This window comes from Anas platyrhynchos, chromosome 25 (genome assembly GCF_047663525.1).
Source record: "Anas platyrhynchos isolate ZD024472 breed Pekin duck chromosome 25, IASCAAS_PekinDuck_T2T, whole genome shotgun sequence".
NCBI lineage: Eukaryota > Metazoa > Chordata > Aves > Anseriformes > Anatidae > Anas > Anas platyrhynchos.
This window is the reverse complement of record NC_092611.1, coordinates 2,751,004-2,776,592: the sequence shown is the minus strand read 5'-3', so window position 1 is coordinate 2,776,592 and position 25,589 is coordinate 2,751,004. Positions and strand designations below refer to the sequence as shown.

General features: G+C 47.8%; 1 protein-coding gene across 5 annotated transcripts in view; it reads right to left on the bottom strand.

The window, feature by feature from the left end:
* Positions 1-25,589, bottom strand: part of PKNOX2 (PBX/knotted 1 homeobox 2) — an 87,101-nt gene that overhangs the window by 59,106 nt on the left and 2,406 nt on the right. For all 5 annotated transcript variants that reach the window (XM_072027788.1, XM_072027787.1, XM_027444415.3 and 2 more), the window contains exon 2: positions 25,403-25,545. The gene's annotated coding sequence lies outside the window, so the exon portion shown is untranslated. The remainder of the gene's footprint in view (positions 1-25,402; positions 25,546-25,589) is intronic.

Genomic DNA, 25,589 nt, shown 5'->3' with positions numbered 1-25,589 from the left:
GCAAAAGCTGCAAAATCCACCTCTCCCCACCTGGCAGCCTGGTGAGGGGGACCGGGGCCCCCCCAGGGCAAAACGAGCTCACAGAGAAGGAGCAGACGTGCACCCAGCGAGTGGCCACAGCATCCCCGGCTTCGCTGCAAAAACCCCTGATGGTTTTATTTTATTTTTTTGTTCAGGGTACAACCTGAAAAGCCAAGCCTCATCTCAGTTCCTGCCTCAGATGAAATTAAGTTTTTGGGTTCCTCTTTGTGCCAAGCCCCTTTTCCTAAGGGATGGCGTGCCCACGCCGGCCTGTGCAGGCACATCCTGGGGAGCTGGGGAAAATCGCGTCAACATCGGGCTTTAATGTCTACTCCTTTGTACAGGAGAACAAGCATCTGCAGAACAAGCCCAGATGTGAGTCCCCAATCCAGGAATTTCAGCTCAAAGGCACGTAATAAGGCAGCGTCTGGGAAGGTTTAATAATAGCAAAATTAAAATTGTTACCCAAGCATAATGAAGAAAGTGCTGTGAGGAAGCTTGCAAAAACCCAAAATTAGTCCCCAGGGAAGGGCTGCTGGTTCAGGGGAACGGTAACCAATGTGCAGAAATGCAACTTAATTATCTGTGCATGCAGAACATGCAGCCAGTTTGCAGCCACCTCCAAAGGCAGCAGAGAGGAGAAGGCTGCATGCCCCTGATGGAGTGAGCAGAATGGCTTTTGCATCGCTTAGCACACACTGCAAATTCACAATTACATGTGCCTGGCCCGAGCTGTCTCAGAGTTGTTGCAAATGCTGCAGCTCTGTTGAGGAGCTGGGGCTTCTCATCCTGATTTCTCACTCGCTGATGCAAAATGAGGTGTGTTTTTTTTCTTCTTTGCTCAGCCTTTTTTCTTTGTATCTTGAGCTCTTCGAGGTAGGAAAAACTGGGCAGGACCAGTGGCGGCCGTCACTACAATTCCCTGCGCATTAATGCTGGGCAAGGGTTAGGATGAGAAGCAAGCATGAATTGAGCAAGCACACACCTGCATTTCTGCTCACCCAGCCCAGGCAGATGGACTCGGGTCTGCCAGGACAAGGACAGCTGTGAAAAAACTTTGAAAAAATGGGAATGGGCAGGGGAAATGCCCCAATTCAGCTCTCTTGCTGATGCTTTAGAAATGGATTGAGTCTCTTGTCCGCCTTTTTTCCCCTTGCTTTTTTTGCAACAGGCTCATGTCCCTTCGAAACGACCCAGCCAAACCCAAATCCCACTGCAGCAAATGCAGGCTAATGAGGGAAGCAGCACAGAGAGTGCTTGGAGGAGCTGGGTGCATCGGCTGCATACCCCTGCCCTTCGCAGGCAGAAATGTAGCTTTAGTGCTTAAGCTTGAAATTGTGTTAAATTTAAACAAAGGATTCTGGCAAGGATCATATGGGGATGCTGGCTGATACCAAGCTGGGGATGCTGGGCAGGACCAAAGCGAGGACACTGGGCAGGATCAAGTTGAGGACATGAACATCAAGCCATGGGTGCTGGCTATTTTCAAACCAAGGATGCTACTGGCTGTGTTCAAACCAAAGATGCTCACTAGGGTCAAAGCAAGGAAGCTGGCTAGGACCAAACTAAGGATGTTACCTAAAAGCAAACGGAAAATGATGGCTAGGTTAGCTAAAACAGGAGACCCCAACTAGGATTGATAAAGATACTGTTCAGGACTGAACCAAAGTTGCTGGTTAAAATCAGTTCAAAGATCTGGCTGGCACTGAACCAAGGACCCCAGCAAAATCAAACCAGGGATGTTGGCTAGGATTGGACCAAGGAGGACACCAAAAATGTTAGCTGGGTCTGACGCAAGGACTGTGGATAGAAGCAAAGCTGTGACGCCATTTTCATATAACTATTAAAAAAATGCAAATCTGTATGTCTCCCGAGACTGCCAGCTGCTTGGGGATGAGTCCACAGGGTGTCACAGTGCTGCTTCTCAAGGCAGCAGTATTTTTTCTCAGCTTGACCGAAATAGCTGAAAAAAGCAGAGATGCTTTTTGGCACACCTTAGATCCCAAAACATCTGACCTGCTCCTGGCTCTGAAGCTCAGGGCAGCCCCGGTATGTCTGAATCATGCTGCCTGCATGCTCCAGACATGCCTTTCAGTCACTTCGCCTCCCCCAGACCCTAAGCCCTGTTCCTGCTTTTTTCCTTTAAACGCTTTTGCTGCCATGCTTTAACTCAGCGTATAGGCTTGGTGTACAAGTTTAGTAATACAAATTTGGCTATTTTCCCCAGATTTCTTGCAAAACACAAACCAAGGGGATCTGCTTATAATTTCTGGACCAAATGCAGGGCTTGGCTGTTAAATACTTTTTTTTTTTTTCGAGGTATATTCAGTCATGTTCAAAGGCTTCTAGCCAACCCAAAATCAACCAAATCCTTAGGAATCTCTCCCAACAGATAGCTGTCCTCAGTGGCACTTAAAAACAACAATAATAACAAAAGAAAATGTATCCTGAGTTTCCAAAGTCATAATAAAACCCCAAGGTTTGTGGTTTTGATGTTTCTTTTTTTTTACACCTGTAAGCACCAAACTGTGGCAGTGACAGCAGATGCTCTAGGGCATGTTCATTGAGCCCCGTTATTTCTTAATACACACATCCTTTACCCCTTTACCCCCTCACACACCTCTCCAGAAAAAAAAAAAGGAAAAAAAAAAAAAAAGGAAACCAACCCTTGTATTATGAAATTCCATCATCTGCTCTTTAATTCTGTATTTAGAAAAAAAAAAAAAAAAAAGACTTTTGCCAGAAATATCAGCAAGGTCTGATTTCTCATCACTCCCTTGGCGTACCTGGATGCTCTGCAACCCCATCAGGCTTGTTTTTTGTGCAGGTGAGTGCAAAACTGACATGATTTGGGCTGAGGAGGTGTGAACGTGCAGCTGCACAAGCTCTGTGCTTAATGAGGGATGCCTAACAAAAGTTGGGGATTGATGGCCACCAGGTCTGCCCTGCTTTTGGTGTAGCCACGTTGCTGAGCATCCCTGGCCGTCTGCTCGCTCATCCCGGTGAACTGCACCAGTGCGCAAGCAAGGTCATGCCATTTCACTTCCCAATTTTCCATAATTAGGGATTTCAGCTCTTCAGTCTCACTATGTCACCTCAGGGTTTTCAGCAATTAGGAATTTCTGCTCTTCCAGCTGGTCAATCCCTGCACTATCAGGTTTGCCTTTGCTCTGCACTGAAGTATTCTTGCAACTGCTCCCGGCAGCCCATCCAAAATAAAATCCAAATTATGCTTCTGATTGAGCTGATACACGTGTTTCCAGGAAAGAAAAAGCCATAAAAAGGTGCTACCAGAGCTGTCCTGCAAAAAGCCATCCCAACTGTCGTCCCTCTGCATGCTCTGCCGGTGCGCATGCAAGAGGTTATGTTTGTTTCCTGGGCATTTCCACAGAGGTGGAAAAGTGCAGCCACCAGTAACCTCATCAGAAATAAGGAGGGATGAAAGCTGCAAGCTAGAGGGGTGCCAGAGCGATGAGGATATTTGCAAAAGGAGGAGGAGGCTGAATCCATCATGGGGCACAGCTGTGCTGCCCAGGCGGTCGCCGGATGACAAGGAGCTCTGAAAGGACACAGCAAAAATCCGTGAGAGCCACCCCAGCGGGAACTCGACTGAGTGGAGGTCCCACTTGGTCAATGTTGTTGCTTTCCCCTCCTGGGTGCACAAAGGCTATTTATTGCAAGGGCTTTGGGCAGCAGGGGGTAACTTTGCAGCATCTCGGCTGCATCAGCTCTGTTCAGTGCAAAGTGCTACAGCCACATTTTTTTTGCCACCATCTTTCACGCTTTCTAAAGCCAGAATTGCAGATTTATGGCGAATGAATGAGCTTTGGTGCACATGGTGGAGCTCTGTGCAGGTACAGCAGGAAAGTGCTTGCACCCTGGCGAGCACCACCACAGACACGGCTTTATTTCTGCATGTGCAGGACAGCAACAGCAGCCTTTTGGACTTTTGCAAGCCTGGGTGCCCCCTGGGTGCTCCTCTGGCAGCCAGCTCCAGCAAACCCCATTTTTTGCACTTTCTGCCAGGTTTTCAATGCTCTTCGGCCACTTAGGGATGCCAACAGGCTGGCGGAGTTTTCCAAAGGCTGCACCCCTACAAAATGACTTTTTGTTTTAAGAAAAAATCCCACGGTATGCACTTCACTGGAAGACAATGAAATTTAAGGCTTGAAGGTCACTCAGGATTATTTTTAAAAGAAAAACTTGCATGTGTTTTTAAATGCACTTTCTCTCATTTCATCTCTCAGAAGGAGCAAGGGCGAGTGGTCCTGGGCTGGGAATGGGAATAGCACGCAGGGGATCTGGTGCAGCACTGAAAACCTGAAGGGTACAGACTGCTCACGAGTTCCATTATTACACAGAATGATGAAGCATGTTCACACAACAAGAAATCCTTGTTCACATGGCAAAAAAAAAGTTTCTCTATGCTGTTTTTTTGTCTTCTTTATCAAACATTTGTGTTTTTTCTTTAATTCCTCCCTGGGCACTGCATTTTGGTGGAGTTTTTGGCTTTTTCTACTCAATCACGATAGCAATAATTCCAGTTTTCCTCTGATTGCTATGCCTTCAACAATCCACATCATCCCCAGATTAATGCATTTTCTCCCCCATTTGGGGAATCCCCTTGCAGCTTACTTCCAAAAATAGCCATTTTTGCAGCTTTTTGCAGGCATGATGATCATTAACACCAAAGTGTGACTCCAAACTGACTTTTACCCATGTTTAGACAGCAACAGCCCCCCCGCACACACTTGATTTGACTGTGTTTTACCTAACTGGGAAGCTTTTCCCATGAGTTTCTAGCTCAGTTTTAGCTTTGAAGCCCCATATCTGCATTAATGATGCTCACCTTGGAGTGCTTCAGGCCTGAGCAGGACTTCAGCCATTTGCTGAATCAGGTCCCAAATAAATAATGTGAAAGACCCTTACAAACTGAGAGAAAATCCCCAAGCCATAAGCCCAGCATCTTCACTTTCCAACAGAGTAAATGCTGAGTTCTTCACTGTAAGATCGGATCAGCAAGAAAACTCGGAAAAAACAGTGGGGGAATGAGAGAAAAGTTTTTAAAAATAAGCTTTTATAAATAAGAACAACAATATCTGATTACGGTTCAATACTAATACCCAGAGAGCCTTGAAATTTCGCTGAAGAAACAAAAAGCTTTGTGTCTATCCTTCGCTGCTGGGCAAATACGACACTTCTTAAGAGAAAAGGATATTTTGCAGCAATAATTATTATTATTTTGTGCAAGGAGGGCTTGCAGTGCGGGGCTTGGCCGCTGCACAAGGAAATCCTCTTGTGCTGCTTTGTGAGGCCGAGACTGATCTGTGCATCTCCCATCAGGAGGGAGAGGGGAAAAAAAGGGGGAAAAGCCAGATTTTTCAAGCCAGCAGGAGCTTAGAGGACAATTAGTCAAAAAAATAAAATAAAATAAAATAAAATAAAATAAAATAAAATAAAATAAAATAAAATAAAATAAAATAAAATAAAATAAAATAAAATAAAATAAAATAAAATAAAAATTAAAAAAGGTGTAAGCCCAGAGAAAGGGAAGACCCACACGCCTCGATGCACATGCAAATACAATGTTCATCACACAGAAAGGGAGAAAAAGCACCAGACCTGGATTTACTCAGCTCCTCTTTGCAAGCAGGTTTTTTTGGTGCAGTGGTCGCTGGGAATAAAACCTAGCATTTCCACAACCCAAAACTCCCCTTTTTCTCCCCATAGTCGTCATTTCCCCAGTAAGATGCTTTGCTTCTTCCATAGGCTTCTCTTCACCCATTCCAGCATCCCACAAAAAAAAAACGAAAAGCCTCTCCTGGAGGGAAAGTTGTTCCCAATAATATAAAAGAAGCTGTTTAAATCTCTTTTTTGTTTCTTTTTTTTTTTTTTTCTTTCCATGCCAGCCCCACAGAGCTGAAGCTGAGAATACATTAGCCTTTAATGAAGTGAAACCCTCATCTTGCCGGAGACACCTCATTTAGCGCAATTGTTTCGGAGCCATTACAGAAAGACAATTACAAGGAAGCGGCGAGAGTAATTGGAAATGCTGGCAGGAGTTGGGCGAAATGATAATAAATAAAAATATTCACCCTAATAAGCTTTCCAGGAGGGGGTGGGCTGGAGAAAATCAACATAATTAGAACTGAACCTCGGTGAGGAAAAACAGACAGCGGGGTGGCAAGTGCTCAGCACGGAGAGGAAGAGGGGAAAGTGAGGAAAACTTCATGTTTTGCCCCAAAATGTGGGGCTGAGCCTCTGGGAAGTGTTTTTGCTGGCTGTCCGAAGCTGGTGGAGGATGCTCAGGAGCTGCAACGAGCAAGAACCTGTTGCCACACCAGGGTGGGGGAATCCTCAAGCATGCGCTCGGTGCTTAAATTGGAGAAAAGACACCCAAAAGCAGTTTTGCTGACAGGGAGATGCAGGATGCAGTGACATGGGGTGACACGATGTGCTATGCCATCAAATAACGTGGAGTTTTTCCTCTTTACATACAAAATGCAATTATTCTCACTGAAGCCCGGTGCAGAGGCAGCGCTCACGTATTCCTTTAATTGTCCTCGGAAGAAAAGAGCATGGAAATAGCAGTTGAAATCACGGCGGTCCCGGCTCCAGCCTGGCCCCTGGCCAAGGAAAGCATTTCTCAGAAAGGCTCCCGATGCACAACAAAACTCGCCAGCTTCTTATTTGCAGATTACAGCCAGGGATTTCCTCAGGATTTGGACTAATGACCCTGGCCAGAAGGAACAACGTGCAACTCACTTCATCAATGCAGGAAAAGGGTGCAAAAGGCACAAAAGCGGGTTAAACTTCAAAGCATTATCGGGGCTCATGTGCATGTTGCAGCTGCACTGGTCTCAAAGGCATTTGGGGACCCTGGCCCCTCTGAAGGGGTTTGGTGCTCCTCCCCACTCCCTTGCCCCTGAGAGCAGGGCTTGTCCCCAAAAAGTCGCTCTCAGCGATGCTTATTGCAAACAGGAAGAAGCTGCTGAGTACCTGATGTGGGATTTACCTTCCCCTCCCTTCCCAAGCATTACAACTGCTGCTCAGCCCAAAAGGCACCATACACAATTGCAGAATCACAGAATCACAGAATTTCTAGGTTGGAAGTGACCTCCAAGATCACCTCATCCAACCTCTGACCTAACACTAACAAGTCCTTGACTAAACCATATCCCTAACCTCTACATCTGAACATCCTTTAAAGACCTCCAGGGATGGTGACTCCACCACCTCCCTGGGCAGCCTGTTCCAGTGTCTAACATCCCTTTCAGGAAAGAAGTTCTTCCTAACATCTAACCTAAAACTCCCCTGGCGCAACTTTAGCCCATTCCCCCTCGTCCTGTGGCACGTGGCATGTGGCACGTGGCACACGTCCTGAGGCACGTGGGAGAACAGGCCAACCCCCACCTCGCTACAGCCTCCTTTAAGGTATCTGTAGAGAGCGATAAGGTCACCCCTGAGCCTCCTCTTCTCTAGGCTGAACAAGCCCAGCTCCCTCAGCCGCTCCTCGTAGGACTTGTTCTCCAGGCCCCTCACCAGCTTCGTCGCCCTTCTTTGGACCCGCTCAAGCACCTCCATGTCCTTCTTGTAGCAAGGGGCCCAAAACTGAACACAGTACTTGAGGCGCGGCCTCACCAGAGCCGAGTACAGGGGGACAATCACTTCCCTAGCCCTGCTGGCCAAACTACTTCTTATGCAAGCCATTTATTTATTGCAAAATAAATAAATAAATATCAGAAATGCTGTACAACTTGAAAAGCTGTCCTGAAAACCTTCTTGGAAAAAAATACATCTATTAAAATAATATAAATATATATTTACACAGTTTGGAATCAAACAGTGAAACCCAGCTGTGATTTTGGGTCTGGCACCACAGGACGCAGGGCGCTGGACAGGTCAAGCTCTGGCACACACGTGGATGCACCCCCAGAGAAAGCAGGGGAATTTTCCCCTGTCCTCCCTATTTTCAGTTGGCAAAGCAGGATGCCACTTTATTATTGCAACGTTTTACCAAATAGAGGTGAAATGCTGGTAGGGAATTACAGGTTTTGTCTCTTTCAGCCAACCAAAGCCTGGGCAGGTCCATGCTGGGAGCATCTAAGCCCTTGGAATCAAATCTCCCAAGTCCCTGCTCCAGCCTTCTGGGACTGTTTCACCTTTTTCACCTTCCCGAGGTATTTTTGGTGCGTAAACCCAGTGTTCCCAACCCAACACCTTGATGCCTTTGCAGAGGGCAGGCAGTATTTACACAGACCTTTCCTCTTCTGGTTGCCAACCGAGGCAACTTTCATTTAAAAACCACGCACGTTTTTTCTTCAGCTATACTGCCATCTCAGAAATCAGTTAAGATCATTATCACAGAAAGAGATCAGAGATAAAACATTTTTATTTTCTTTTCTTTTTACTTATGGTGGGATTTTCAGCCACACGTCCCCCCCATACTACCCCTGGCTCCCATGGAAGTCATGTTGAGAGTTAATGTTTCGTTAATATATATATATATAAATACATAAATGTGTTTTTTTCTTTTCATTTTCCATATTTCTCCTCGGACGCCAATTATTTGCCTCTCAAAGGGGTTATCACCATTCTCCCTGTGCTCCCTGTAACTTTTTTAGGTTTACTGCCTTTGACAAGCCACAGGCAATGCTTACACCACAATGCCACGTTATTAAATATTATTAAATATCCCGCAAGGCTGCACGCAGAACTATTTGGGGGCTGCAGCATGCCTCCATGGCAAAGACTGCTGATGAGGGTGAGTAGGGATTTCGGCCTGTGCAATTACTGCCAATGCTGGGCGATGTGGTCCCACGGTAACAAATTCCTCACAAATTTTATGAAAATTGGTACAGCCAGGAACAACTCAGACAAAGCTCTTGCAAACTGGGAGGAAAGGAGGTTATTTTGGAGCTTTTTATTTCACTGATGGTGAAGGAGGGAAGGGCCAGCCTGATGTGGTAGACGTGGGGAGTGGGCATTGGATCGTGCACAGGAGTGTGCATGGAGGGTGCACAGAGTGTGCACAGGAGCTGAAAGCATGCATGGAAGCATGCACCTAAATGTGCATGGATCGTGCATGGGAGTGTACCTGGGAGCTTGAAGTATGCAAGGAAGCATGCACAGAAGCTGGGAGTATGCAAGGGAGCATGCATGGGAGCATACAAGAAGCTAACACAGAGAGAGCATGGCGATGGTAGCATGCACGGGAGCACGCACCAGAGCATGTGTGCACAGCAGCACATGTGCCTGGCAGTGTGTGGGGAGCGTGCACAGGAAACACAAGCAGCCAGGAAAGCCACAAACTGAAGAAGAATCATGTAAAACTTGTGGAAAATGTGCAGAAAATTGTTTTACAGCAAAATTTCGCCCCAAAAAAATCAGTAAAAGCAGCATTACCACTTTTAATGCAGAATAATTAAAAAAAAGTCTGTTCTTTCTTCTTATTTAACAGCACATCCAAGAGGGCACTGAATGTTCACACAGACCCAGCTTTTGGTGCTGACAAATGAAATTTCACTGATGAATGCCCCTTCTAGAGGTCATGCCCTAGGAAGCGCCTGGGCAAAATCCCTTTGGATTTGCTGGGATCAGGAAAGTTTGTGAACAAACTTCCATCAGGGCTGGTCTAGGTGCACCCCTGCACTTGCCAACTGGATGGTGATGTCAGGGGGATTTTTAATTGAATTTTTAGTTTGGGGATAATATATTTAATATTTTGGGTGTAATTTGGGCTTAGTGCAGCTCAGCTGCCGTCGGTGTGATCAGCTCCAACTCAGAAGTGCTATAAATATATTAATGTAGTTTATCCTTCTTCATTGGAGCTCCAGCTAAAGGGACAGTGATTTTCTTGGGCTGTCTCTCTGGAAAATGATTTAGCTGAGTGACAGTGCAAGGTAATGACTATTGCTTAATTGGGTCACTATTAGCATAAATGCAGCAAGTGCCAAGTAGTTTAATGGTGATTAACCAGGTGCTAAATAGGTGCCAGATTCAAAGCTGGGAGGTTTTTTCATGCAAGTTGTCCCAAAACTTCCATTGCAATGGGACCTGATTCCATGTCAGCCCTAAAACACCTCAAAAACACTGCAGAAGATCCTGTTTTAGGATTTCTTGCCATCCACGGCAGGACAGGCGACACACCTCTCTCCTTCTCCAAACTTCTATTTTTTAGATCCACTTTGTGACAGGGCTGAGATTTCTCCCAGGTGTCAGGGAGCAAGCTGGGAGTGTTGGAGCAATTGCCACTGAGATGCAGCAGATGAAATACACCCAACTATTGCTCCAATACCCATGCCAAATTTTGGAGCTGGTTGACTATTTTGAGGGCTCAAAACCCCACAGTGGGTTTTCACAGTCCGTCAGCCCTGGATAAGCCTTGACACATGGTTTGCAACAGCAAAGGCATCCAGCTCAGATGCACAAGCAACCTGAGGCAAGGCTGAGCATCCCTGCCTTTTCCTGCCCTGCAGCTGGGGATGCACATGCAACAAAGCACCTTCTCAGGGTTGCAAAAGCTAATTAATTTGCAAGCCAGTGTTTGGATACTGCAATTCCTGTGTTTTCTTTGGTAGCGGAGTGGAAAGGTTTATTTAGCCAGCAGCAGAGAAGGATTCACAAACATTCCCCTATCCTGCAGGGAGAGCCACACCGACCGAAAGGAGATTTAATTAGCAAAATCTCGTTAGGCAAACGAAATTATCCGTAAGACAATACTCCTCTGGACAGGGGGTATGATTAAACAAAGCCATTAATTGAGAAAGTAGCTCCAACAGCTCACTGGCTTCATTCATCTTCATGCCGGCTCCATTTCACCTCTTTGGGGCTGAGGATTGGGGGGGTTAATGGCAGGGCCCCTCTGGGGCACAGCAGGGGATGGGGACCTTTCACATCCCTGCCTGGTTTCAGTGCCTCGGGCGCCTTGGCAATCTCCCACCACCCAGGGCGGCACACACCAACCCAACACGATTTTATGTAGCTTTTTTCCCAACACAACACCAAAACAACAAAACAACTGAAACAACACATATTGAGAAGCCCTGCATACAGCAAAGCCTCATTCCCACTATTTTAAAGAGATTTAGAAAATATTTCTGCTCTTGCTTGATGGCGTTTTGCTAAGTGGGGTTGCTCTGCTCGGGTCCCCAGGGACACCTGGGAGCAGGACAGTGCCAAGCCGCCCCACGGCCCCGAGATGCATGGCACTGTGGGGAAAGCTCAAAGAGCCACTGGCACAATCTGCTGCACTTCATAATTCCCCGTGATTTAAAATCTGATATTCTAACAACCGGCAGGAGGAGAGAAGAGAAACGTGGCCGTTCTCTTAACCTTTCGCTTTATTAGTGTCTTATGGAGTGACCTATAAAAAGCATGAATTCATGCCTCCGTTTTCCAGGAAGTACTCCAGGATCGTTTAAAAAAAAAAAAAAAAAAAAAAAAAATCTCATAAAAATAGGTACCCTGTGAACACTCCGGGTTTATATATAGCCAGGCGTTTCTTTTCATTTTATGACTCTTGTTCAACGGTAATTGCCAGAGCCCTCACACCCGTGGCAGCAGCAGGCTGCTTGCCCCCAACAATATATCCGAGTACAGGCAGGGGAAAAGGAGAAATTCCTCAAAGCAAAACATCTCCCAGCAGCATCAACAGACAGTGGGGAAAAAAGCTGCTTCTTCCAAGACAAGTAGCAGAAGGGCAATTCGTGGCCAAGCCAACGTGCCCCAGCAACCTCCTGTCCTTGGAACTTCTTGACTTCTCTGTCTCCAAGTTTTAGCATTACTGTAACAATGCCCGTCCCACCCCCACCCCACCCCCTGCCCGCCCCCAATAAATTCCCAAGCAATGCTTGGAGGAGAGCTGAAACATCACAGCTGCAGCCCCACCAATGGAGGGAAAACCCCGAAATTTGAGAGCTTTCATGCACTGAAAAAACAAACCATCCCCTCAGGACGCATATCCTCATTCATCATTTCCAAGAAGTATCTTTGGGGATATTTGCCTTTCCTGGTGCAAAGATGAGCAAATAAGCACCCCAGCTCATACATAATGATTACGTATTTTTGGTGGCAGTCATTGCCAAAGCTGAAGGTTTGCCATACAACAAGGGTTTTGCTGCCACTTTTGCTCCTGGAGTGCAGCTTAGATCCAAGAAACAACCCACCTGATGCCAGCAAGGGATGAGCTGCAGCAGCAGCGGGTAATGAAGCAATCCCAATTAAGTCTCAGTGAAACTCCTGCGGCAGGAGCACGACATGTATGTGACCATGGTGTGGAGGGACCAAGTCTCAGGATGCAGCCAGGGGCTCTGCAGATGGCAGTGGCAGGGCTGAAAGGGAGGTTTTTGGAGGATGCTAAAATTCAACCAGGAGCCGAAGACGGCTGAAAGGCTTGCAGGTGTTACAAACAGCGTGTTCGCCAACAGCATCCCGTAACTTTAACAACTGAAATTCTCCTTCACCACGCAGGGTGAGAAGGGGAGCAGGTCTGGGTTTTCCGTGGACAATTGGGGCAGGAAGTGCCACAGCAGCCCACTCCTGCGTGCTTAGGCAAAAAAGCCACATGTGATGCAAGGATGCCTCTGCTCAGGACTAAATCCTGGCTGCTTTTAGGTGCAGGCAGCAAAATAGACAGGAGCTGTGGCTCTGGGTCTACCAGAAAGCCGAGGCATCCAGGGCAGCACAAGCTCTTGCAGGAGGGGCCTGGCACAGCTTGCAAGGAGCCAACTGAAAACAACATGCAAGAACATAAATAAATACGAGTTCGGGTTTCAGTGGCCACCAACCCAAGGGGCAAAGCAAAAACCACTGCCCAGGGAGATGTTTATCAGAGGAGAGGGGAAAGCTGTGACATCTGATCCGACACACAGCAGAGGATGGGAGAGCCAGGTCCCAAAAGTGGAAGGGCTCACGGCCACCCCGTGCAGGAGCAGAGTGGTTTTGGGTGGGGGGAAACCATGCAATTCAATAACCTGGCAGCAAGTGCAGGATTTGACCCTCTCGGGATGCCCAGCTGGCAGCCAGTCCCAAAATGACTACAACTTCTGCAAAAAACACAGGGCATGGAGCAGGATCCTTCTTTGCTCCCAGGGTGGGAATAAAACACCCTGCCAGGGCATTGCAGAATGGAGAAGTTACTGTGAAGCCTGTTACAGATCTTGGGCAAAAGCACCTCTCCTTCCCTGGGAGAGGAGACGGACCCGCAGCAGAGGAGGACACGTGGAGCTGCAGTGCGGGAGGCACGGAGCAGCTCTCTCCCAGGTATTCCTGAGCACAGAGGTCACTGCCCAGCAATAAATTACACCCGGAGAGCACAGCCCTTGGGCAACACGCCGGCGTTTTGTGACGGAGGAGGGTTTCATCCCCATGGGGAACCCCATCCTCTCCGTCCCGCCACGCCTGAGCGGATTTTGTAAGAAATGTGCCAAAAACGCCCCGCGTGCCCGGCTGTTTGCGTGGTGTCAGGCGACACCAGCTTGGCCGTCCCGTGAGCTGCTCAGCTCCTCATTCCAGCCATCTATTTTTACTCTGAGGTGCAGCCATGCCCAGGGAGGGTTTAACATTTCCAGTGCCAGGCCGAGCCAGCGTGCTGCAGGGAGGGAAGGCTGCGAGTCGGGATGCAGCCACAGGCGAGCAAACAGGACACAGTGCCTGCTGCAGGCCAGCAGCCCCACTCCGAGCTCATTACCCAGTAACTTCTGAGGCCTACCTTAGTGCACAATCAATAAGGATTAATTAAAATGAACACTTCGTTCATCAGTGGGTTGCTTTCTCAAGCCCAGGCAGACCAGGCTTTCTCAACCCCCTCTGTGGACTGGCCCTGCCAGGTGACCCCACACGGCATCCAGGAAAAAGAAAAGAAAATACCAGTATCAAAGAGAAAATGCCAGTATCATCTCACCACAAAGATGCAGCAGGACCAGCCCTGCACAGAAGGATGGAGGCCAGCACCAGCCATGGATGCTTTTTGTTCCCTTTCTGGGCTAAAAGAGCATCTCACACTGCTGGCGAAGCCTCTTTTTCCTGCCTCTGCACAGCTGCAATGTGTTTTTTTTCATTTGATTTAATTGGGGGGGGGGGGGGAGGGAATAATTAAGTTTTAAATACCACCCTTGCTGCACTGCAGCCGCAGTCCCAACTTTACCCTTTTGATAAAAAATAACAATAAAAAGCAGAGGAATTCAGTAGTTCTGCCCCCCTGCCCCTAAGCATACCCATGGCCAGCTGCCCCAGCTGGTAAATTCCTGCAGCACCAATGGTGTGCATGGAAATGCCCCGGTTTGCTTTGCCCTTAACTGATGAGGAGCAAAACCAGAGGCTCTAATTAGGGCTAACAAGGAAGAGAGATTCAACTCAAAGAAGAGGTTATTTATATTCATTGATTACAAAGCAGAACTTGCTCTGCTGTGTTTATCAGAAATGATTATTTTAGCAACAAGCAGGTGCTACTAAAAACCTCCCCAAAGCCAGGAGGAATGATGCGACACAGTGCTGGGCTGCGATGACTTTGAATCCTTTGCCAAGTTCATCACGGTTCCACCTCTCAGGTCCTGCTCACCACCATCCAATTTCCATCTGAGTTTGCTACAAGTTTGGAGCAAAAACAACTTAACTATTTTGCACCCTCCTTGCATGCAAAAGGTCTTTCTTTCAGTGCTGCCTAAAGGGTGGGATTGCACTTTGAAACCAAAAATGGTATGAAGTTTTCCTAGTTTTTCCTCTGAAACTTGGTTTTGTAAGAAAATTAGATTTCGTACACGCACTCTGTTTGCAAGGACAACCACCAATGGGCACCAGACACCGACAGCACTTCTGAGCCTCAGACACCAAAGATGCTGAAAAACTAGTTTTTACTTTAACGAGGCGGAAGCAATCAGCTTGGCAGAGAGAAGTCTTTCTGATGGTTTTTGCTAATTTTTAAATGTAGAAATGAGGTTACACTTGTAGCCATACAAAAAAGCAGGTGCAGAAAAAGCCCAGGTTTGGAGAAGGGTCCCAGGACCTCAGCATCCCGATGCTGGGTTTCTGCCAGGCAGCATTTAATGAGCAAAAACCCTGATGCTGATGGATCAGAAAAAGTTGAAGCCAGAGGGAGAGGAGAGCATGGGCACCGGCCACGCTAAGGGAGAAAAACTGCAAAATAATAAAGCAGCCAAAGTGGGAGATGGCCCCGCCAGGGAGAGCAAGCACCTCTCCTCTGCGGCTTCCCAGATGCACCCAGGCGCCCTGAGAGGATCTCAGCTAATTTGGGTGCCCTGCTGGAGTCTCCAGCTTGGGTGCCTGGCGAGGATCTTTGCTGACTGGGGTACCCAGAAAGGATGCTTATTGATTCAGGTGTCCTGCAAGGATTTTTGCTGATTTGGGCACCACTCCAGCATCATTGCTCATTCAGGTGCTATGCTAGGGGCTTTCCTAATTTGGTGCCTGGAAGGAATTTTTGCTAATTTGGTTAAACTTCAAGATTATTTGCTGACTTGAGCACCTGGTATTGATTGTTCCTGATTTGGGTACCATCCTATTGCTTTGATAATTTAAGTGCCACATTAGGAGAGTCTCTGCTAATTTAGGTATGCAGGCTGCAGGACATGAGCAGATACACAGTGTCCGCATCCACTCCTCTCCCATGTGCATTTTAAGGTTCACAGCAGCTTTGCACCCCAGAGGGTGCAAGCAGCATGCTGCAATGCTGAGCGTGGTGCAACACCCTTCCTGGCGTGTTTTGCTAATTGTACAAACCTAATGGGGGATTGCACTGGCAAAAAAGGGTAATGGCCATCAGGCCAGCAATAAAACAAAATTAATGGTCCATGGGAAGAAATCATGTCCACTTAATACCAGCTTTGAAACTCTAATAGAATAATGTAATACCAATGGGGCTTCGCTATGTATGCAGATTGCTTACGCCGCTGTTAATCATGCGCAAACCCAGCCACGCTCTGCCCGAGCTCACCCAGCCACAATTATTTTGGGAGGAGATCACAAGAGCATCCTTTGCCCTTTTAGGAGAAACAACTACGAGTGGGTGGGCTTGTTTGGTCTGCTTTTTAGGGGCCTTTCTGCTACAATTGCAGCTTCAAGGTGCCTGGTGTCACAGCAAAACGCCTTGCTGAGGCTGTACCCAAGGCTGCGCTTTGTTTTCTTTTGTGTTTTTTTTTTTTTTTTTTTTTTTTCCCCAAGGATGCTGCAGCCACTCTGGATGCCAGGAAGAAATGTGAGGCTTTGCAAGATTATCGTGCCAAACCAGAAAAACTCAAAGATTCCCCCAGCATATTGATAAGAACAAACGAACAAAAATATCTCCTCTTATGTTACCCTAAATACAATAATAAATTAGACAGACACTGCAGCCACCAGAAAATCCAGGAAAATGCTATTTTGTTGCAGGAAAATGTTACCTGGAAGGATGTCTGATATTAAATGTGATATCCCAGCAGTTAACAACTCCCTTGCATTTCTTCGTCCAATCCTTTTTTATTGTTGTTTTTAACCCAGCCAACCTTTTGCTCAATGAGATCCCAAAACAAGTGAAAAAAATATCTCATTTGGTTCTTTTTAAGCATGTCAGCCTGTAATTCTCATCAGGATCCCTTAGCTCTTTTTCCCCCTAAGAAGGTACATACAAATCCCCTGGATATTTCTCTAGGCTATTTGTAGTTTTATAGCATGCTCCTGTTCAACCTTTTTTTCAGGCTGATAGTCCCGGTCTGCTTCATCTCTGTAAAGGTTTAATCATTTTGGTGGGTTTTGGCTCATTCTGGAACAAAATATGAGTGTGTGAATATTCCCTGTGGAAAGGGATGGGGAAGATGCACATCTCGACAGGCCACTTTCTTTTTGGAGAAAAAGCCTGGCACAAAGAAGTTTTGCACAGAAACTTTCAGCGTGACCAAAGCCCTTAAATTCCAGGAAAACCAGGATTAAAAGCGGATGTGGAATATTTATACGAGGTTGTGTAAATAGAGACGCGACAAGGCCGGGGACGTCACAAGTGCTTTTAAACATCTCAAGTATGGGATGTGATGTGAAAAATTAGTGTTTTCCACTACCCCAAAGCCAAAACACTGGGAAAAACAGAACTTTTATTAATAACCCAAAGCATGCTGGCAATACCGTGGCTTTTGCAAGGGTCTCCCCTCTGACAGCAACCAAGCCAGGCTGCAATTCCTAACTCCTTCTGCTACAGGTTTAAAAAAAACTCCTTTCCAAGACAGCAGAAGCAGGAGTATCTCCCTACGTTAGCAACTCACAAACCCAATGCTACTTTTTCCTGTGGGAAAAACACCGTTTCTTCCCCCAAAATGCGAAGGGAGCAACAGAAGGTTGCTCAAATTGCAACCTGCCGTGGTCAAGGAGCCAGCGGGGCATGGGGCTGACCGGGGATGCTCCAGCTCCCTGTGCACAGTAGGGAAAAGGCACCAAGCTGGGAGATGCTCATTGCCCAGGGTTTTCCTGCGAGGAAAGCCTGCCAGATTCAGGCTCTCCAAATGGAAATGGGCGCAGCACCCCCCCTGCACCACCAACTTCCATGTATTCCCACTGCATCGGTCCAAGCACCCTCCTGCTGTGATTTCCCCTGAATGAAGCCAGGAGTAAAGGCTCCGTGGTGGAAAACCACCTTCTTCTTACATTTCACCTTTTGAGGACCGAATTATTGTCATCTCCCTTAAATTCAGGTCAGGGCCCAAGCTGGGCAACTCATCCCAGGCAACAAACGGAGGTGATGCCCCAAGGAGGAAGCAGCCACGCTGCCGCCACCACCACTCCGCTCACCCTTGCGCAGCCGTGCCACGAAGCAGCTATTTTAAGCCAGCCGTCAAGGCTCGACCGAGATATTGTTTCACCAACAATTTCTCTGGGTTTCACGTGACATCACCCAGCAGTTGAATGCAACCCTAAAATAAATGGGCAAAATCTCTCCCGTTTTAAACACTGTAGAAATAGCATGAGCATTAAATACAACAAGCCAGATGCCCAAAGAGTTTCTATGACCAATTTTTCTTACCGCGTCTTATTCATCAGGGCAACGATAAAAGAGCTCCAAACACATGTAGTGCTTTAGTTTTGGTCAAATGCTGAAATTCAGCTAATTAAAGGGCTGAGGGGGATGGGGCAGGGGCAGGTTGTTCCCTGGAACTGTGAAGCTGGGAGTGGTGAATCTCAGCTTGGGAGGACATCTGATTCCTCCCCAAACTGTGCGATTTAACCCCTTTGCCCCCAAAAGATGACTTTGCTCCAGCACCTGAATTAGCTTCATGTTGTTTGTTGTTTTGTTTTGTTTTTTAGGGGCATTTGGTGGGGTTGTTTTGGTGCCATGGGAGCCAGCTGGGGGTTGGAACATAACTAACAGAAGCTGAGAAGATGCCCAAAAATAAGAGGCTGGAAAAGAGGCCTGAAGGCAGATTTCCCAACCCATGGTGCAGCAGCTCAGTCACCACAGGGCTTGGAGCATCACTTGGGGCTCATCTCTCGCCAGCCCTCGCAGGCTGGCGATACCCTCTGCAAGATGAAAAGGCAGCATTGCAGAGGGGATCCCACAGGTGGAATTATTCAAGCCATGAAACGCTCATAAATCTTTCAGCCTGCATGCTGAGGAAGGCCCCTTTTATCTTTAAAAAACTGAAACAGAAGCATTTGAACAGGTATCTGTCTAATCACACACTCACTCTGGACACTTCAGAAGCATCCCTTGCTGTTATCTCAGCCACGAGGTGCCTTCTCCTTCCCTCCTGCACTGCTTTTCGGGCAGGATTAGTCCCTCACCACGTATGCCCAGGGTTTTCCTACCCAAAACAACAGTGAGTATGTGATACCCAGCTGCCGTATGGCTCTTTGCTATTGCAAAGTTGTTGGGAAGAGTTTTATTTGCTCTTATTTGCTATCTGCACCAATCCAGTGGGGAATTTTGCTGTTTGGAGTGCAAACTCTTTAGCTTGGGACTTACCCCTGGCACTCCAAAAGTTGTATCACTGCTTATTAGGTTACTATGCATCAAAAGCATTGCGCTAAAACAGCCCCATGTGGATTTCTTGATTTAAAACTGTTCTTCATAAGGTTAAGAGATCATTTGTAGCAGTCTCAGGTCACCCTGTGCAGCCAAAACTTGCTCAGCAACAAGTCTTGAAGCTATTTTGTCCTTTATTTTCTGCAGCTTGGGGAACTCATTCCCTTTTGCATGATTTATTTTCCTCATTTGCAAAGGGCCTGGGCAGTCTGAAACTCATATTGCAAGGAAAGACCAGCACCACAGGGCAAACATCTCATCGGGAAAATGCTGAGAACAGCCACAGGCTGCTGGGTCCAGCACTCCCTGAGCCCCTGAACAGAAGCAGCGGCCCTGCACACAGCGTGCCTTGCCCAGTTGTGCACAATTGCTTTCTGCAAATATTTGAATACTCGGGCTAAATGTTCGCTTTTTGAGAGCACACGCACCAGCAATGCTGCAAAAGTAGGGCAGGAGCATGCACCCATGCATTGCGGTGGTGTTTTTTCCAGCACAAAACAGGACATTGCTGGAAGGCTTGAGCCAGCACTGGGAACAGGGGGAAGCAGAAAAGCTGCTGTGCTGCTGCATTCCTCTGATTTTCCTCCCTTTGGGGGGTTGCATTGGTTGGAGGGGAAGAGAAAGGGAGGGAGTGGGGTTGTGACAGCCGCCAGCATCCCCAGAGCATGTACAGCTTCAAAGCGGCACATTGGCACTTTTCCCAAAAAACATGCTTTTCCCACCAAACCACGGTTTCACAAGCCAGTGGTGGCATCAGCAAAGTGCCAAGTGCCACCACCATGCATCCCCGCCATGCACAACGTCGCAGCGGGGGCTGGCTGTGGGGCCACTGGTCCCCTCGCCCCCGGGAAGAAGCAGGTATTTATAGCCCGCGCTCTCATCCTCTCCGCCCCGATTAATTAAATTAGCACAAAGGAGGGTTTGTTGAGCGCTCCTGGCCTCAGCTAAAGCGGCCGGCAAACAGGAAACAAAGGGTTTAATTCTGTCTGGTTTCATGAAGGGTGCTGTGTGTCCTGGCTGGGCACTGGAGTGGGGCCAAAGCTGTCCCCCGCCCCCGGCTTGCACCAGCCTGGGGGTGGTGGTAAAATCCCATAGGGTAAAATGTTGGGCTTTGCAAAGGGGCTGTTTGCACTGGGGGCTTTCCAACAGGAGCTTTGCAAAGGTTGTGTTGTGAAAGGAGTTTGCAAAAGGGGCATTGCAAAAGGGTGGGCTCTGAAAAGGGTGCATCGCGGGGGGGCTTTGCAAAGAGGGCTTTGCAAACCTCACCTGGCAGCTTTCCCACCCCTGCTGCTCCCTGCTCAGTGGTCATGAAGGAAAGACCAAAGTGCCGATTTGAGTGCATTTCAGCTTCTTTTGGTGCAGGCCTCCATTGCTGCATGGCCAAACAGCTGGACCGGCCGCAGGTTTCACATCTCCTCAGGGGACCAGTTCCTCCCATGTGTCCCACAGGGAGATACCAAATCTCCCAAATCCCTTCCTTGCTTCTGAAAATCTCTCTTCTTCTGTCCAGGAGCGCAGCATTTGTGCAAGTTTCCTGCGAGAAGGATGAAGACTGGGTCTGAAATTGCTCAGCCTCCTTTGAAAAAGACTAGCAGTTAAAGAAGCAAAAAGGAAAACAAACAAAAAAAAAAGCTTGCAAATTTTATTGAAGGAACAGTTCGGTGCATTGCTGGTTAAAAAGTTGCAGGAGTGCTTTGGTGCAGTGTTGAGGCACCACCGCTTTCTTCTGCAAATAATCCCTTTTTGCAGTAAAATTCAATGTGTGACCTGGGGACAGAAGGCACTAACACAATTTGCCCATTGTTGCCCAAAACAAGCTTCACGGAGCACCTCAGTGCATCCCTGCCCTGCATCCCCTCTTGCACTGCTCCTGCCCAGGCACACTGAGCCCTCCCCAGCTCATCACACACGTGCCAGTGGCCCTTCGAGCCAGCAGGACCAGAATGATGCTCTGGGGCCCTCCAAGGGTATAACGAATGCAGAGCTAAAGCAGAGCAAAAACGCTGCTCCGATTCACGCGGAGATAACAGCCCATCTCCCCAGGAACATTTCTATCCCCTCCGAAGGAGATCCCACCGTGAAGGCTGCAGGGAAGCAAGGCGATGCCCACCTTGCAATAACCTTGGCCGCTTTCCAGGTGCTCTGCCGGCTGTGCCACTGAAGCAGCCCGCTCACTTCACTCCCTCTCGGAGAAACAGCAGGATTTGCTGCTTTCAGAACATGTATCCTCCAGCCAAACAGTTCGGGATGTTTAAAAGTGGAGGAATAGGGAGGAAAAAACACACCAAAAAAAAAACCAACACAAAAAAACAGACTTCATGCCTTGAAGGCATCCTGCCTAGGGAGACTGGCAGGGTGAGGAGGGAGGAAGCCCATACAAATGGAAAAGGTAAGGTCAGATGTCAGGGAAGGTTGCCCAACGGCCAGGACCGCAATGCATGGATGAGGCTGCAATGCTCAAAAAGCCAACACGGGCAGTACAAAGTGACAGCCCCTCCAATGGGATTTGGGTGCTGAGGGCTGCACCAAGAAAAAATGGGGAATGGGGAACGCGCCTGTGATGGGGACCAGTTTTGGCCAGTCACCCCCAAAAGCCAGAGGAGCATCGCTAAAATCATGCCAGCATCCCTGGAGCAGCATTGCTAAAATCACTCTGGCATCCCTGGAGTGAGGCGGAGACACAGTGGGGCAAGTTTGCAGTGCTGATACGAGTTTTAATTATTGGCTCATTAGGAGAATCGCAGTTATCAGATTCACCTTGCTCTGCCGACGTCAGGGCGCTGAGAGCCACCAGCACCATTTGCGTCCAGCTCTGAGGGAAACACAGGCAAGGCTCGCAGGGTAAATTTGCACCAGATTAATTCAATCAAGGCCACACACAGAAATCTGCCTCCTGATCCCAGTTGTGTTACCCATCCCATTACGCGCTGACAGCTCGGATCCGTGCAGGAAAACAACCCTCCGATCCCGTTTATTAAGTTTGTTCTTTGCTGTCAGGCTGACAAAGTGCTCCAATTTATAGAGCGTTTGCTTAGAGCCAAAGAGCTTCTGCATTCAGGTGCTCTGCTAAATATTTGCCAAAAGTGCCATTTTCATCTAACGGACAACTTCAAAATGCATTTTAAATGTTATTTTTAAATGTGCGAATGCCCTCCGAAGCAAAGGGAGGGCCTTGGCATGGGCATGGACACATTTGGTGGACAAAACGCCCCACTTTGGTTTTTATGCCGCCGAATTAATTGCCATAGTTAGATACATTGGCTCTGTCACTAAGATAGAAGGAAAGCAATTTCTGCACAAATGCATTAAAGACTGTTGTTCAGGACACTTGGTGCAAATGTGATCTCCGTGGGATTGAGATTTTTTGTTTGTTTGTTTTATTAATGCGCTCAGGATCCAGTTTCTGGTTTGTTTTTTTTGGGGGGGAATGGGGGTCTGAAATGGGTGGCTGAGGAGGAGGAGGAGGCCAGGGGCTGCTCCACTGAGGAAGACGAGAGCGGACAGTTCATTGGGAGCGACCTGGTGCTCATCAGGATGCCACAACCTTGCTCACTGGCACTACGAGACAGCAAGAAGATGCTGGGGGAGTGGGGGGTCAAAAAGAAAAGCACAAAGCACACCAACAAGGCTCACTGTGGGACAGGCATGGAAAAATTAAGAGCTTAAAACTGTAAAAATATAAACTCCCCCCACTGCTCAGCAACTTGGTGGAGTTTTATTTGACACATAAATTAGGACAGCACATCTTTCAGCTGCACGGGCTGAGGTGCTTGCTTCCTCGTTCAAATTTATTGCTCGCGAGCATTAAAAATGTCTAAACCGGTTTACATACACCAGCACAGTGGGAATTTGCTTGGGGATAAGGGAGCTTGTAATTGCTATTCTAAAACTAGCCTTATAAGCTGGAAGCAGTGTTTAAAAAACATTTTAAGGGCTTTATAAAGCTATAAAGTGCCTTCCAACAAACCTAGAAGTGATGCATCTAAGAAGACCGGTCCTGCCTCCCAAAAAATGAGGAATAACACAGAGCTGATCGCACGGCACAAGCTTCCTGCAGACACTGAAACATTCTATTTTTCTGGAATTACAGGTTGGCTTCCCAACGCGGGGCGATGCAATTTTAATGCTCCGAATCCTGTTTCTGATGTGCATTCTTTATACGCGTAGCAGTGACATGAAATAAAATACGAGTCGTCTAAAATGGTTCGAAATAAGGCTGGGATTTTCGGATATCCACATCGTGTAGATTAACCCCAAATCCGTCGCTTGCCCCGCTGCCATTTTTCAATTGGCTTTAACAGCTTTATAGAGGATACAAAGCCAGACATTGTGACCGGGGAATGGGAGAACAGAGCTGGTGCTCGCCGAAAAATGTGGTTTTGGTTATAACTATTTTCATAGTTTTTGCAACACCTTATTAAAGTTGAAAGCTACACATATAACATGACTGGTGGCACTTTCCTAATGCGCTGAAGTCGTATTTCATTGCAACTGACAGGGCGGCCGGGCATTTATTTCCTCACTGCTCCCCTGTTTTTGGGAGCTTGCTGGGACTGGGCTTGCAGTGTGCCGGCAGGACCCAGCACTTTGTCTTTCAGGGAGACACGTGTCCCTGCAAAGCACCCCTTCCCATGCATTTCCATCCCTTTGCACTCTGATTTCATGTGCTGCCTATCTGCACTGCGAGATGCTAAAAGGCAAGGATGCACCAGGGGAAAAACACTCCAGCTGGGCACAGAAAGCATTTCCAGTTCAAAGCAAACATTTGAGTCCATTCAGCCTACTTTTGCTCCTGGTTTTGCTCCTCTGCTCAAGGCACAGTCTAAGAAGGGTCGCAGGCATTGGCCCCTTGGAGCTAGATGCAAGCATCTGCATCTCGTTAGCTGCAAAGAGCATCACGCTCCAGCAATGCTGACCAAAAAGGCACTATTTGGCTTTAAAAAAAAAAAAATCACTCTAATATGCCAGATACAGCTCTCCATCTCGCTACACTTGCAAATATTTAACAAATGCTAATTTAAGTTTATCAGCAAACGTTTGAGACTAACAAGAGGTTATTTTCACCCGCCACCGCCGCGCTCTTGGCAGAGGCGGTGAAGAGGGAACACAAAAAAAGACGCGATCAGCCCAGCAGAGCCAAGGCCAAATTCTCATCTTATTGACACAGCTGCAAATCCCTGCTTGGCCGAGCTCGCGCCAGGTTTCCAGCTGCGCGGAGGCGACCCCAGGTCCCTGCCGCCTGCCTCTCCCGAGGGGTTTTGTGCCCCGCATCACCTGGAGCATCACCTCCACAGCCAGCACTGCATCCCTGCTCCAGGCACTCGCGAGGACCAGGATCATTTCCCTCCGTGCTCTTATTTTGAGGAGGAATCTTTCATTGGCTGGTCTGATGATGCCGGGAAATATATTTTTTCTAATTAACGGGCATTTGTTCCTAACAGGATTCCAATTCCAATTCTCATTAGGGGTAAAACTGCTCCGTATTTAGTCTTCTCCGTGAAAGCTTCCTGTGGTCAGCCTAGCGATCGTTACAACCAGCGGCTCAGTGCAGGCTGTTTGCAAAACTGCTCTGGAATGGAGTCACTCAACAGCACGCATGAAATTAACTCCAACCCCAAGAGTTTAACCCCAAACCATTAAAAACATACACGGTTTCTGCTTGGGTTAAGCTGCCAGGAGTTAGCAGTGGCTGTCTGGAAGAAGCCCCTTGCAGCTGAGATATTCATACCACACCAAGCCAGCGCTCAGCTCCACAGGCAGCACGCCTGGATCCGGCGCCTTACCCCCCCCCCCCCACCGAAAGAGCAGGAATTAGACAGAGAGGGTGAGTGGATGGCAGGGAGCGGTGCCTTCACCTCCACGTGGTCCCCAGCCACCATTCAGACAAGACCTGTGACGCCAAGGTGGTTTTCCTCCCAAAACCCACCAATATTTTGCTTTTTGCCACACCAGACTTTGGGAAACTTTAGGAAAATGCATTTTGTTGTTCATGTTTGGTATTTCTGCAAGGGGAAAAAAAAAAAAAAAAAAAAAAAGAAAGACCTCGTAGAAGATGTGTCTCATTCAGAGCCAGGAGAACGGGGAAAGAATGCTCAGCCTCAAGAAACTCAAATTTGATATTTTAAACGAGTAAACGAGTGTCTCCCTTTCCAGCACAAGTTTGAGCTCCTCCTATTTTTACCCCAGGCTCTCTGCCTGCTTTGTGATACTCTTCCAACCTGCCCAGCAGCACCCAGATGTACGATCCCATCTTTTAACAACCATTTTTAGCCAGTGCAGCCACCAGGGTGTTGTAGGGCAGGGAGAAGAACAGTTGGGGAGAACACCCCAGCACACTGCGATCCGTCCCCACGTGCCGCCGAGCACACCGCTGCTCACCTATGCTGGAGTATCAGCCATCGCTCGGAGACTTACAGACCCGTCCTGCAGGCTTCCCGGAGCAGGAATGGGAGGTGAAGGCAAGCAGCAGCTTTCTGGTGGTCGATCAACCCGAAGAAACCATTTAGCCATTAGAAAATTCCCTGGAAAGGCAAAAAAAAAAAAAAAAAAAAAAGCAACACCAGGA